Source organism: Physeter macrocephalus, chromosome 21, assembly GCF_002837175.3.
Source record: "Physeter macrocephalus isolate SW-GA chromosome 21, ASM283717v5, whole genome shotgun sequence".
In the NCBI taxonomy this organism is placed as follows: Eukaryota; Metazoa; Chordata; class Mammalia; order Artiodactyla; family Physeteridae; genus Physeter; species Physeter macrocephalus.
Window position 1 is genome coordinate 24,197,235 of NC_041234.1, and position 15,036 is coordinate 24,212,270.

The 15,036-nt window shown below is 43.6% G+C and overlaps 1 non-coding gene across 1 annotated transcript; it reads left to right on the top strand.

The window, feature by feature from the left end:
- The first annotated feature begins 9,804 nt into the window (after positions 1 to 9,804).
- Positions 9,805 to 9,911, top strand: LOC112062332 (U6 spliceosomal RNA). Its single transcript, XR_002890671.1, has one exon. It is a non-coding gene; the product is annotated as a U6 spliceosomal RNA (small nuclear RNA).
- Positions 9,912 to 15,036: the final 5,125 nt, after the last annotated feature.

Here is a 15,036-nt window from a genome sequence, read left to right on the forward strand (position 1 = left end):
ATGTATAACTGATTCACTTTGTTATAAAGCAGAAACTAACACACCATTGTAAAGCAATTATACTCCAATAAAGATGTTTAAAAAAAAAAAGGGCAGATGAGGGAATTCTCTGGCAGTCCAGTGGTTAGGTCTCCACATTTCCACTGCAGGGGACACAGGTTTGATCCCTGGTCGGAGAATTAAGATCCCTGCAAGCCACATGGCATGGCCAAAATAAAAAATAAAAAAAAAAAGAAAGAAAGAAAAAAAAGAAAAATGGGCAGACGAGCTGAATGGTCATTTTTCCAAAGAAGAAATACAGATGGCCAACAGGCACAAGAAAAGATGCTCAACATCACTAATCATTAGGGAAATGTAAATCAAAACCACAATATCGCCTCTTACCTGTCAGTAAGAACTATTGACTATTGTCAAAAAGGCAAGAAATAAAAAGTGTTGGAGAGGATGTGGAGAAAAAGGATCTGTAGTGCACTGTGGGAATGTAAACTGGTATAGCCACTACGGAAAACAGTATGGAGATTCCTCAAAAAATTAAAAAAATAGAACTTCCATATGATCCAGCATTCTTCTCTTGGGTATTTATCAGAAGAAAATGAAAAGACTAATTCAAAAGGATATATGCACCCCCAATGTTTATAGCAGCATTATTTACAATTGCCAAGGTATGGAAGCAACCTAAATGTCCATCAACAGATGAATGGATAAAGAAGATGTGGTATATTACTCAGCCACAAAAAAAGAATGAAATTTTGCCATTTGTGACGACATGGATGGACCTGGAGGGTATTATGCTTAGTGAAATAAGTCAGACAGAGAAAGACAAATACTGTATGTTTTCACTTATATGTGGAATCTAAAAAATAAAACAAATATAACAAAACAGAAACAGACATGCAGATACAGAGAACAAAGTAGTGGTTACTGGTGGGAGAGGGGTGGGGGGAGGGGCAAAATAGGTGAAGGGGATTAAACTACTAGGTATAAAATAAGTTACAAGGATGTTATGTACAGCACAGAGAATATAAATGATATTTTATAAAAATTGGAGTATAATCTATAAAAATGTCAAATTACTATGTTGTATACCTAAAACTAATATAATATTGTAAGTCAACAGTACTTCAATAAAAAATAAGTAAATTTTTAAAAACTGTGGCTCATCCCAAAGTCCCCCTGGCATGCACCAATTTTTGAGTAATTTGAGGAAAATAAGTATGTCTAAATAAAAACCATCCATAATTAACAAACATCTGCATAAAGGCATTTCTTATTTTATGTAACAGACATGTTGGGATTCCAGAAAATTGTGTGTAGCTGAAATCCTATTTCTAATTTCTCTAGGATTGCCCAGGGTGATTCTCTTTGTAAAGTAAATAATAACATTTGTTTCAAATCCACATTTTTGTCTAGCTGGAGGGCTGCAAGTCACTTAGTCAGTTCACTTACCAGGAGCCTAATGTGTGAACAACATTATGCTAGGACCTGTGGGAAGGATTCTACTTTAGTTTTGGGTCTCAGTCCTGTGCTTTGGGCTTTATTGAGGAGTGTAGCAGGGTCTCTGACAGGCTGGGTCTACTACTGTCCCTCCTTCCTGCTGGGGCCACTGTTGCTGTCACTAGTGTTCCCACTGTCTTCTCAACCTTTGGGTACCAGCAGCTGGAAGGGCACAGCTGAGGGAAAGCAGATAAATGTGGAAAATGACCCCAGATGTCACCATCCCAGACAGTACTATCCTAAAACTGGCCAGCAATGTTAACCGGCCGTTTTTTTGTTTTGTTTTGTTATTTTGTTTTTTTTGTTTTTTTGGTCACGTTGCACAGCATGTGGGATGTGGGGTATTAGTTCCCTGACCAGGGATCGAACCCATGCTCCCTGAAGACTCTGGCAGTCTGTTTAAATGGAAAATTGTTCTTAAAAGGAAATTCCTGCATTTCTGTGGTTCACAGTAAGGCTAAAGGTTTCGACGGATGGAGACAGCATGGCATGAAGATGAGCAACTTGTTCCTGAACCAAGACAGAATATTTTTAAAATTCCTCTATCAACTTTGCTTTTCGGTATCTTTTTTTTTTTGTATTTTATTTATTTATTTATTTTTGACTGCGTTGGGTCTTCGTTGCTGCACACAGGCTTTCTCTAGTTGTGGCAAGCGCAGGCTACTCTATGTTGCGGTGCGCAGGCTTCTCACTGCAGTGGCTTCTCTTGTTGCGGAGCACGGGCTCTAGGCACGCGGGCTCAGTAGTTGTGGCTCGCGGGCTCAGTAGTTGTGGCTCGCGGGCTGTAGAGCGCAGGCTCAGTAGTTGTGGCGCACGGGCTTAGCTGCTCCGCGGCATGTGGGATCTTCCCGGACCAGGGCTCGAACCCATGTCCCCTGCATTGGCAGGCGGATTCTTAACCACTGCGCCACCAGGGAAGCCCTGCTTTTCAGTATCTTAATGTAATACAACCAAATCCAAGTTCATGATATAACTCCATGGAAAGAAGCAAATGAGCAGGCAGAGGTCAGAAACAAATGGGGCGTGTCCACAAAATGCCATTTTGAAGTTTGTGGTTTCGAGTTTGGAATGCTTTTTCCCAGAGGAAAACAAAGCAATGTTTAAAATGGTCGTTAGATTTCTAGGCTAGACCTCAAACTTCTATATAAGTCATACTATGGCTGAAATACCCATATCTTATAGTCAAAAATTAGTAGGAAACAAAATGTCATTTTACAATAATAATTTTTTTTAAAAAACAAGGAAAAAACAATTTCAGAACAGAAAATAGGACAGGTTTTATTCATCTGAATCACTAGTACTTTAAAAAAAAACAAAACGAAAAACAGACTTAATAGAAAGTAGGAAAGAAGCCATTAACTTTTAGGAAGATTTTAATAGGTACTTCTGGGAACTTTCAAAGGGTTTAAGGACTTGAAGTCACTGGTTCTTTTTGTCTAATTTTAGTTCACAATTTATGGCCTTTTCTTTTTTCAGTACAATCATAGCCCTAAAACTATTATGGTTTAACATCAGCCATGGTTAGGTGGGGTTTGGGCTGGTACATGGAATTAAAAGAGGGAGAGATGTTACTGAACTAACTATGTACTAGTAGGAAAGAAGCTCTAGGTAAAAGGTGAGGGAGGACATAAGTGAAAAAAGATAGTCTGAGGTGGAATTATTTTGTGTGGCATGGTAATGGATGGCGGTGAGAAAAAAGAATGGTGAGGGAACGAAAGCTTGGGTCCGCCAGTGCCCGCGTCTACAGAATGTCTCCTCAGGCCCTGAGAGCTTGGGTGCTGTACCTGGTGTTGGGAAAGGCATGGAAGGCACCATGTATGTCCCACCACTTACAAATAAGACCTGCTTTAATACTGGTGTTTGAAACCAAGAGCACGCCTGCTCCATAGTGCTGCAGTGGACTGGTATTCATGCTCTCAGATCCTGGCTGACCCTGGGACTTGCTTTTTGGCTAACAGAATGCTGTGGAATGACACTGTGTGACTTCCGATGCTAGGTCCTAGGAAGTCTTGCAGCTGCCACCTGGGTCTCTTGGAACATGTGCTCTGGGAAAAGCCGGCTGCCATGCTGGCTTCAGGAAGCTCAAGTACTTGGAGACTGTCATGCTGTAAGGAAGCTCACAGCTGCTTTCCAGCGACTCCGGCCCAGGGGGCCAGACGTGCGTGAATAAGACTCAGATAAGTCCAGCCTTATCCATCATCTGACTGCAACCAAACTCAGAACCTCAAGGAAGCACCGAACAGCTGAGCCTGTTATCATCCCCCAGAACTGCGTGGAATAATAAATAAATGGTTGTTTTAAGCCACTCAGTTTTGGGGTGTCTTTTACACAGCAATAGATAATCAGCACCCAGATTAAGCCCCAAACTTACTTTCCTACAAAGTGCACCAACATTTCAGTTCCAAACTACTGTCTCCTCCCATGAGGATGTGCTGACTCATCCTTCCACATGCTAAGCACAAGGGATTCTTGATGAAGAATGTCCCCAGCATTTATACCCAGCTTTTAGACCTCAATTAGTTTCTCCTTAGATCTTACTCGTGGGCCCTTTGCTAGGTTGGAATTCTTGTGATTACAGTTAAGGAAAATAAATTAGGTAATAGCAACCATGAACCTCTTGAATGAATAAAGGTAACATTAGTTACTGGTAGCATTCTGGTAGGGCAGCCTTTGTGGAACCCCGGAAGTAACTCTGGGCCAATGTTCCAGAGCTGACGGGAAAAACAGTTTCCTGTTGCTACAATTTCACCACTATTAGTTAAAATCATGTTTCTCCAGGATCTCTTTCTAAGAACTGGGTCCTTCTGGAGACATAGAGCAGTACATGTGTTTTTCAGATACTGGCTTAAGGAACTGAGTAAAGAAAGACCATCTGGGCACACTGCCTGAGATTCCTTGAGCTACGGAAATGACTTTAGCAGAGCAGTCATTTTCTTGCTGAGTTTTCACTGCGTTGTTGTTTTTGATGACGAGGCTGGCACACTCATCGTTGAACAATTACACAAATGAAGGCAGTCAAGACAACACAGTCATCGAGCTGACTGAGAGATCCCAGTTTCACCAATTCCCTCCTCTCAGAAGAACAAACGAAACATGTGATTATGTTAGTGGAGCTGATAAGACACAAAGAATTTGTCCAGGGGTCAGCGTCCCCCACAGGGTAGGTAATCAACAGGAGTTACTTTCCTCCTTCTATCTGGAATGCTGTCATGAAACACAGATGGTACTCAAAAATGTCTACCTAATGAATGAATCTATGACTTAGAAGTCCTGAAACTGAGTAGCTTGGAGTCAGGTAACCCACAGGGATACTATAAATAGCCGGACTGAAAACAGCTCCATTCACACTGTAATTGAGTCACACCCTAGCTAATTATACAGGGTATTCAACCAGGATGGAAACAAGCAAAAATATAGAATGTCATCAGGACATCATCAGGAAAAAAAAACAGCGTCTTTGTTTCCAGACTTTATGGATGCCCTGTATATATGTTTCCAGACTTTATGGATGCCCTGTATATTAACACCAAACATTTCTGATCTTTTACTGGTTTGATCTCAGAGGATGTTAACAAATCTTTTTTTGTGTGTTGGAAGGCTTTGTTCAAAACCCTGTGCGGCATAAACCCTATTGTCAGCACCGCCAAGGGGCCTCACACAGAGTAGAGACTCAGAAGTGACAAAGGTGCTTGCTTGTGAGCTGGACTGTGACTGCTGGTTTCTCTTGGGCTCCCAAGGGCATGACGAGGGTATAAGCAGGCAGCCAGAGAAGCCGGCAGACGGAAGCCCACTAGGAAGGGTTTACATGGCTCCAGTCCTTCCCCAGCAGTGTCGGGCTGGAGGCCCAATGGCCGATGGCAGGGAAACCAGAAGCAGAACAAGGAAAGGTCTGATCCTACCCCCACAGCCACAGACTCCCAGATCTTTCTCAAGAAACATTTTTCCTAAGGGGACTTGCCTTTCTTTTCTCTCTGCTTCCCCATCCAACCGCTGCTGGGTCCCCTCAACTGGAGGACCTAGGAGAAATGTTCCTCCTAATGTTGAAATCCCAACTCCCAAGGTGATGAAATTAGGAGCTGGGGCCTTTGGGAGGTGATTAGGTCATGACGGCAGAGCCCTTATGAATGGGATTAGTGCCCTTGTAAAAAGAGACCCCAGAGAGCTCCCTAGCCCCTTGCGTCAAGTGAGGACACAGCAAGAAGATGATCTTCTGGGAACTAAGAAATGGGTTCTCACCAGGCACCAACCCTGCCAGCACCTTGATCCTGGACTTTCAGACTCCAGAACTGTGAGAAATAAATGTCTGTTGTTTATGTCACCCAGTCTGTGGTATTTTGTTATAGCAGCCTGAAAGGACTAACACAGTTCTCCAGCTGTCCTTGTGATGAGGTCAAGAAATAATACAAACTTGTGATGGTTAATTAACCACCAAGTAAGGAGCCCAGCCTGCTATTAAAGTTAGGTTAACTGAAGAGCATGATTGTCCAATAAACCTTTGGGGGAAATGACAAGAGGAAACTTCAGCACGTATGTTACCGACTAGTTTACATTTCTGGACACTCTCTATTCATCTTCCAGGATCCTCAGAAAACACTTCACCCAACGTTTGTCAGAAGAGTTTACCAAGGAGGAAGGCGATGATGATTTCACTAACCAGGAAGAAAGGAAAGGAGAGGGGATTGGTATTAGGCCTTTAAAAGAAATCGGCTCCCACCTTTACCACCACAAAATAATAACAAAAGGATTACATCTTTAAAGGCACCTTTGAAGCCTCTAGATATATTTTAATTGCCTCAAGATTCTCACAAATCACACATAAGAAGCAGTATTTAAAAGAGAGGGAGTACATAAAGAAAAAACAAAGTTGTAAGTCAGAAATGCTAACTGGTTTCTTTTTTAGAAAACAATTTTTTTTAAATTAGAAAATAATTTTAAATTGAAGTAATAGTTTGATTTACAATTTTATATTAGTTTCAGGTGCATAAAAACTTTTAATTTTGAAATAATTATAGATTCACAGGAAATTGCATAACAGTACAAAATGAAAATCAGGAAATGTACAATCCACAGATTTTATTCAGATTTCACCAGTTTTACATGCACTCATTTGTGTGTGCGTGTGTGTGTGTGTGTGTGTGTGTGTGTGTATGTGTGTGTATGGCTCTGTGCAAAGCTATCACATGTGTAGCTTTGTGTAACCACCACTGCGATCAAGACACTGAGCTCTACCATCTCCACAAGGCTCCCTCAGGTTATTCCTTTACTGCCACACCCATCCCTCTTACCTCCCCCATCCCAACCCCCTGGCAATACTAAGCCATTCTCCATCTCTAGAATTATGTTATTCCATTAAGGTTATACAAATGGAACCATGCAGTATGTACCCTTTTGAGATTGGCTTTTTTTTTTTCACTCAACATAATTTCCTGAAGATATGTCCATCTAGTTGTGATATGTCCAATATGTCTTAGCTTAGGTGGCTGTAACAAAATACAACAGACTGGGTGGCTTAAACAATAGACATTTATTTCTCAAAGTTCTGGAGGCTGGAAGTCCAAGATCAAGATATGGCAGATTCAGTTCTTGGTGAAGGGCCTTTTCCTGGCTTGCAGACAGCTGCCTTCTTGCTATGTCCTCACGTGGCCTTTCCTCTATGTGTAGGATGGCAGGGAAGGGAGGGAGAGAGACGGACAGCGAGCGCAAGCACACTCTGGTGTCTCTTGCTCTTTTTATAAGGGCACCAATCCCATCAGGAGGGTCCCACCCTCAAAACCTCATCTAAACCTAATGACCTCCCAAAGGCCCCACCTCCAAACATCATCTCACTGTGGGGGGGGGACTAGGGCTTCAACATATCAACTTTGGGGGAGGGACACAAACATTGAGTCCATAATTCAATAGTTTGTTCTTTTTATTGTTGAGTGGTATTCCATGGTATGGATGTACCATAGTTTAACCAGTCACCCATTGAAAGACATTTGGGTAGCTTTCGGTCTTTGACTATTACAAATAAAGCTGCTATGATTGTTTGTGTAGAAGTTTCTGTGTGAAAACAAGTTTTCATTTCTCTGGGAAAAATGCCTGAGTGCAAGGGCTGGGTAGTATGGTAAGTCCATTTTTAGTTTTTTATTGTTTTAATTTTTTTAATTTTTGGCCACACCACACAGCATGTGGAACTTCCCTGACCAGGGATAGAACCCGTGCCCCCTGCAGTTTAAGCACAGAGTCTTAACCACTGGACCACCACGAAGTCCCATTTTTAGTTTTAAAAGGACCTGCCCAACTGTTTTCCAGAGTGGCTGCATCATTTTACGTTCCCACCAGCAACATAAGAGAGATTCTGTTTCTCTGCATCCTCTCCAGCATTTGGTGTTGTGATGATATTTTAAATTTCAGCCATTCTGATACATAAACTTTTTTGTATTTTTATTTATTTATTTTTGGCTGGGTTGGGTCTTCGTTGCTGCGTGCAGTCTTTCTCTAGTTGCGGCGAGCGGGGGCTACTCTCTGTTGCAGTGCGCGGGCTTCTCATTGCAGTGGCTTCTCTTATTGCGGACCACGAGCTCTAGGCTCGCGGGCTTCAGTAGTTGTGGCTCTTGGGCTCCAGAGCACAGGCTCAGTAGCTGTGGTGCATAAGCTTAGTTGCTCCGCGGCACATGGGATCTTCCCAGTCCAGGGCTCGAACCTGTGTCCCCTGCATTGTCAGGCGGATTCCCAACCACTGCACCACCAGGGAAGCCCCCAGCCATTCTGATAGGTGTGTGGTACTATCTCATTGTGGTTTTAATGTGTATTTCTGTAATGGCTAATGATGTTGAACAACTTTTCATGTGCTCATTTGCCATCTGTATACTCTCTTCAGTGAAATATCTGTTCATGTCTTTTGTCTAGTTTCTGATTGGATTATTTATTATCATTAAGTTTCGAGAGTTCTTTATATTGTAGATACAAGTACTTTGTCAGATGTATGATTTGTAAATATTTTCTCCCAGTTGTTAACTTGTCTCTTTTTCTTCTTACCAGGGTCTTTGGCAGAGCAAAGTTTGAAATTTTGATGTGGTTTCATTTTAAAGTTAAAAAATATATATAGTGATCTCCTGGCCTGCCCTGAATTCCATGCCAAATAAGGGCATGTACATATTTCATCCATCTGTCTGTCCAACCATCCAGCCATCCAATGTTTTTATTGAGCACCTACTATGTTCCAGGTTCAGTGCCAGGTACTAGTGATCTGAAACGGAATAAAGTACAGTTGCCCTCAAGTGTTCACAGTTTAGTGGGGATGGGGACATGGAGCACATGCCTTCCATCGACATGTGGTAAGGGATGGAAAGCAGGCTGTGGGAGCCAAGCTGTGGGAGCCCAACATAGAGCATGTGCTCTGGCCGGGGGAGGTGGGAAAGCTGATCCTTGCATGCCTCTTTCATACAGTTTCTGAGGGACTGTCAGTTATGGACCAGTTGAAATCCTACTATTATTCTAGCTATATACAGGTCATAGTGTATTTTGTAAAAACATTTCCATGCATTCTTCTCGTGAAAATTACCACTGGTTCATTTTCTAGAATATTCTTTCTACATCCCCCAGTGACTAATACTCAAACTGAGATCCTATGAGATTAACGGAGAATTCACCCCTGGATATGAACATTTTTCAAAAATTGGGCTTCCCTGGTGGTGCAGTGGTTGAGAGTCCGCCTGTCGATGCAGGGGACACGGGTTCGTGCCCTGGTCTGGGAAGATCCCACATGCCGCAGAGCGGCTGGGCCCGTGAGCCATGGCTGCTGAGCCTGCGCGCCCGGAGCCTGTGCTCTGCAACGGGAGAGGCCACAACAGTGAGAGGCCCCGGTACCGAAAAAAAAAAAAAAAAAAAAAAAATGACACCTGTTAGTTCAACAGGTGGTCTTCACTGAGAAGTTCAGGCATCAAGGAAAGGTGTAGCTGGGTCTTGTTGCATAACAGTCCTTGGTCTTAATATAGCAACATTCATCCGAGAAGCTTAAAGGACTTGACTCACATGACAAGCTGCCTCATTTTGCACTGACTCTTCGAAGAAATGCAGTGGCCTATATTCCAAGTAAAGTATGATGTTCCCTACCCAGGTACCTAGAAGAGTATGTCCAGTGACACATTTGGGAGGAACCTAGTGATTCTTAAGTGAGGAGAGGATTGAACCAGTGGTTTAGGCCACAGTTTTCCCCCAAGAATTTTTTAAGTAGAAGGCCTAATCAAATTATCATTATAACAAATACTTGAGGCTCAAAATGTGAGAATGCTTTCTGTTCTTATGTCTAATCAGTACTTCATTCTGGTGCTCGCTTCGGCAGCACATATACTAAAACTGGAACGATACAGAGAAGATTAGCATGGCCCTTGCGCAAGGATGACACGCAAATTCGTGAAGCGTTCCATATTTTTTTGGAATCTAAGAAAAAAAATGTCATGAAGAGACTAAGGGTAGGACAGGAATAAAACACAGACCTACATAAAGATGTTAAAAAAAAACAGAAATAAATTCAAGTATTTCATAATAAAAATATAATAAAGGAACATTCGAAATAAAAAAAAATACTTCATTCTGTTAGTTCTCCCTTGGGGATGTTGCTCCCTTATAGTCTCCCTTCCTCTTCCTACCACAGTTTGGTATGGGGACACTTGACATCCAGCTGCCCAGCTTCAGCTTCTCTGCCCCAACCCCTCCTTTACACTCTAGACTGAAAGTTTGTGTCCTCCTAAATTCATATGTTGAAGCCTAATCCCCAGTGTGATGGCATTAGGAGGTGGGGCCTTTGGGAGGTGATTAGGTCCTGGGGGTGGAGCCCTCATGAATGGGATCAGTGCCCTTATAAAAGAAACCCAAGAGCTCCCTTGTCTCTTCCACCATGTGAAGGCATGGTGAGAAGGCCTCTTCTATGAACCAGAAAGTGGACCCTTACCAGACACCAAATCTGCTGGTGCCTTGATCTTGAACCTTCAGCTTCCAGCACCTATGAGAAGTAAATGTGTGTTGTTCATAAACTACCCAGTCTGTGGCGTTCTGTGATAACAGTGCCAGCTAAGATAACAACAATAGATTTACATCTCAAATGCAATACTTCCTCCTGTCACTCCCCTGCTTAGAAATCTTTAGTTGCTCTCCACCACTTAGAAAATAAAGTCCAAATGCTTCATTCTCCACAATCAGCCTCAATCTACCCTTCTTTTTTCTTCTTACCTTTTTTTTTTTTTTTTTTTTTTTTTTTTTTGGTGGTACGCGGGCCTCTCACTGTTGTGGCCTCTCCCGTTGCGGAGCACAGGCTCCGGACGCGCAGGCTCGGCGGCCATGGCTTACGGGCCCAGCCGCTCCGCGGCATGTGGGATCTTCCCGGACCGGGGCACGAACCCGTGTGCCCTGCATCGGCAGGCGGACTCTCAACCACTGCGCCACCAGGGAAGCCCTCTTCTTACCTTTTAATCTCCCCCTATTTTTCTAAACACCCATTTAAACACCATAGTCAACAGATGGCCAGCTCCATGACGTCAAGGACTGTAGTCTTGCTCATTCACCACTGTATTCCTGCTTTGTGGGTTTTGTTGAGTGAATGAACAAACTGTCCCCTCCAGTTGTTTCTAAAACTCACTGTTTCCAAAAATTCCCTGGCCATTCCTACACCCCAGCCCACAAGTTTCCACATACTAGGTGTCTTCTCCCTCATCCGCACAGCTATCTGTACCAGGAACAGCCTTTCCCCTCCCCTCTGATAATCTGAATCCTATCCATGTCTCCAGGTTTGACTCAAGCTCCAACTTTGAAGGCTTCTGGAACTTCCTAGCCCACCATGGTATCTTCCTCCTTAGAAGAGCTATTGCACTTTTGGCACCACTCATTCATTCGTTCCACATTTAACAAGATGAACAGAATGCAGGCCCTGCAGTAGAGGAGCTCACAGTCTATATGGTATTTACCACATACTGCCTCATGTTGGGTCAATGACTTTTTAAAAAATTTATTTATTTATTTATTTATTTTTGGCTGCATTCTGTCTTTGTTGCTGCATGAGGACTTTCTCTAGTTGCGGTGAGTGGGGGCTACTCTTTGTTGTGGTGCATGGGCTTCTCATTGCGGTGGCTTCTCTTGTAGCGGAGCATGGGCTCTAGGCGCATGGGCTTCAGTAGTTGTGGCACGGGGGCTCAGTAGTTGTAGCTCGCGGGCTCTAGAGCACAGGCTCAGTAGTTGTGGCACACGGGCTTAGTTGCTCCGCGGCATGTGGGATCTTCCCGGACCAGGGCTCGATCTCGTGTCCCCTGCATTGGCAGGTGGATTCTTAACTACTGCACCACCAGGGAAGTCCGGATCAATGACTTTTTGTGCGTTTGTCTTGTCTCCCCAGTTCTGTGATGGCAGAGGCCATGTTTTAAACTTATTTGTCTCCCCCACACCCCCAGCTCTTATCATGGTGTTCAACAAACATCTTTTGAATTGTAACCAAGCAGGACCCTATGGAGCCTTCCTGGGGCAGGCCCCTCCCCCATATCCTTAGCTTTAGCTCCTCTCTGAAGGAGGTGGGGCCTTTGGGAGGTGATACCTAGAACATAATATCTGAGTTGTTTTACAGATGTGAAAACTCCCCACCAAATGGAATATGTTAACTACATGATGACCATGAGCACATAGCCCCCCAGGCCTACTGGAGCCTAAGAATTGATAATGTTAACCCCTGTGACACCTCCCTGTTACCTCACCATCAACCAATCAGAGAATCGTGCACAAGCAGATCACATACCCTGCGACCTCCCTCCCTCCCTCACCTGTCCTTTAAAAATACTTTCCTGAAACTCATCAGGGAGTTCGGGTTTTTTCAGCACTAGCTGGCCCAGACGACTTATATGGCTCCTTACAATAAACGCTGCACTTTCCTTCACCATAACCTGGTGCAGGGGAGCAGACCCAAGTTTGGTTTGGTAACAGAATGATTAAAATAATAATTTGATTTAATATTTTCCTCTCTCCGTGGTTTTCTTCCTCCACCCAGATAAAATAATTTCCAATCACCTATACATGATACTTAGGAGATGGCTCTCATCATCCTTATTTTATCAATGAGGTAACTGAGACACAGAAGGGTGAAGTAACTTGTTCCAGGCTGTAAGTGGGTCATGGTTGCTTCATTCAAAATAGAGGTTGAACAGTTTTGGAACCAAAGACAGCACAATCTCCATGGTGCCAGTATTTAGATATCTCTCTTAGATGCTGAGTACAAATTGTGCTCCATTACACACACAAACAGACTTCATCAAAATTGCAAAGAGGAACATGTATATGTTCGGAGTCAGAGTTTGGTTCATGCAGTATAATTAATATCCTTCTATTCAAGATCAAGTTGTATGAAAGGTAACATATGATAGATTCAAAAACATTCCAGAGAGGAAAGAGTGGGTGGCAGTTGGTGAGCTGCAACATTTTTCCTTTCACAGAACAATTCTTGTGGAAGACACAGCATTGCTGTCTTTTTCTATTTTCAGCACACAGTAACACTTAACTAATCCAATCATTATTCAAGAGAAGGTGTATAACCACAAGCCTTCATTTAATCTGCGAGTTTTGCAAAACAACAAACTAACATACAGCAGAGGATGCAGATGGGTGGTCTACTGGCACAAGTGAACTCACATAAAGGGTTTACAGATTTTTCAGTCTAATTTGGAATGCACAGAAAGGGATATTTATAACATCTATGAGGCAAGAAGAATCAAGAAAAACAAACCCTCATGTACCCATCAACCCAGCTTAACAAATAGAACAGTACCAATAGCCCTGAAACCTTCTAGGCACACACAGTACATGAAATAATCTGAATGAGCTGCCAAGAGTTAAAAATTGGGGCATTTCACACAGAAATCTGGATGGCCAGCCTCTCTTGAAAAACCTGGCACCGTTGGGCCTGCATTCCCCTAGGGAAATAATTGGTTGGCCCTGCGTGGGGTTGCCCCTCCAGTTCACCACGTCCTACCCTGTGTCTGCTATCTGGCTGCCTTCCTTCATCCACAGGACCTGTCTGGCCCTGAGGCATCTGAGTTCATAACCCCTGGCACGTGTGTTTCCTTCCTGGGTTGGTTTTCTCCCTTTTTGCACTGTTCAAGCCCTCCATTTCCCCAGTTCTCCTGTCTCTGCTTTGGGGCATCTCTTTTCTGGGTGAAGCAGGACATTTAAGAGGTACTGGGCTCTATGGAGATGTACAGATAAGAAAGTATCTCTGTCTTGTCTTTTTGACAGGCAAATTAGAGAGGAATTCTGTGTGCTCCAGAGAGATCTCTGTAGAAGTAAGCCTCTATAGAGGCCACCATTGCCTGCAGAAGTGACTTCTGTAACACACAGTCATATGTCCTCCATCCCTCTACCAACTTTCTCATTTCTGCTTCCAAATAAAATAAACTACTTGCACCCCCCGCCAAAAAAAGAAAGACACTGCCTCTGCCCTCAGTGGACGTGTAACCACGGATGTACTGACCTGTGTATGATTGCATATTACACAAGACAGGCAGCAAAGGAAACAGAGAAAGTGTTGCAGGAGCACAGAACAGGGAGAAACTGTGTGTTAGTCAGGGTTTTCCAGAGAAACAGAACCAATAGGGGGTGTGTGTGTGTGTGTGTGTGTGTGTGTGTGTGTGTGTGTGTGTGTCTTTCTATCTATACTTCTGTCTATCAAGAGATGGACTTTAGGGAATTGGCTCATGTGATGTAGGGGCTGCCAAGTCTGAAATCTACAGGGTGGGCTGAGAGGCTGGAGACCCAGGGAGGAGCTGCTGTTGCAGCTCGAGTCCAAAGGCCTTATTTTCTGCTAGCAGAATTCCCTCTGTCTTGGGGGACCTCTGTCTTTTTCTCTAAAGGCTTTCAACTGATTGGATGCGACCCACGTACGTTATGGAGGGTTATCTGCTTTATTCAAAGTCTACTGACCTAAAAGTTATTTTCATCTGAAAAATACCTTCACAGCAACATCTAGACTAGATTTGACCAAATAACTGTGTACCATGGCCTAGCCAAGTGGACACATCACAGGCTGCATGGGTGTGGGCGGGTGTGCATGTGTGCATGTGAAGGTTCAGGTAGGAATCTGAGAGGTGGAATCACAGGGGAAGAACATTTCGTGTGGAGGGAATGTTGTGAACAGAAGGAACAGAGGTGGAGAAAACTGAGTCTGAGTCTGTGCAGAGTACTGATCAGTGAAGGTGCTGGGGGGCGCGGCAGGGGGGCAAGGTACGCAGGTGGGGTGGGGAATGGTGGGGAAAGGGAGAAAATGTAATTGGAGAGCTTGATGGGAGCTAGGTCGGGAATGACCTTGGATGCAAAGGGAGGTGTCAAAAGTTTCTGAGCAGGGAAGTGGCACATTAGGACTCTTTTAAGAAGAAAACTCTGGCAGACATGTAAAGGGTGGGGTAGAGGGGGAAACAGGGAGGCAGGAAAGGCAGTGAGGAAGTTCCTGGGATAACCAAGAGCAGGCTTGAGCAATGCTCGAATTATCGGGGAGAATATATTTTTTTTCTATGTAGGAAAAGACCGCTT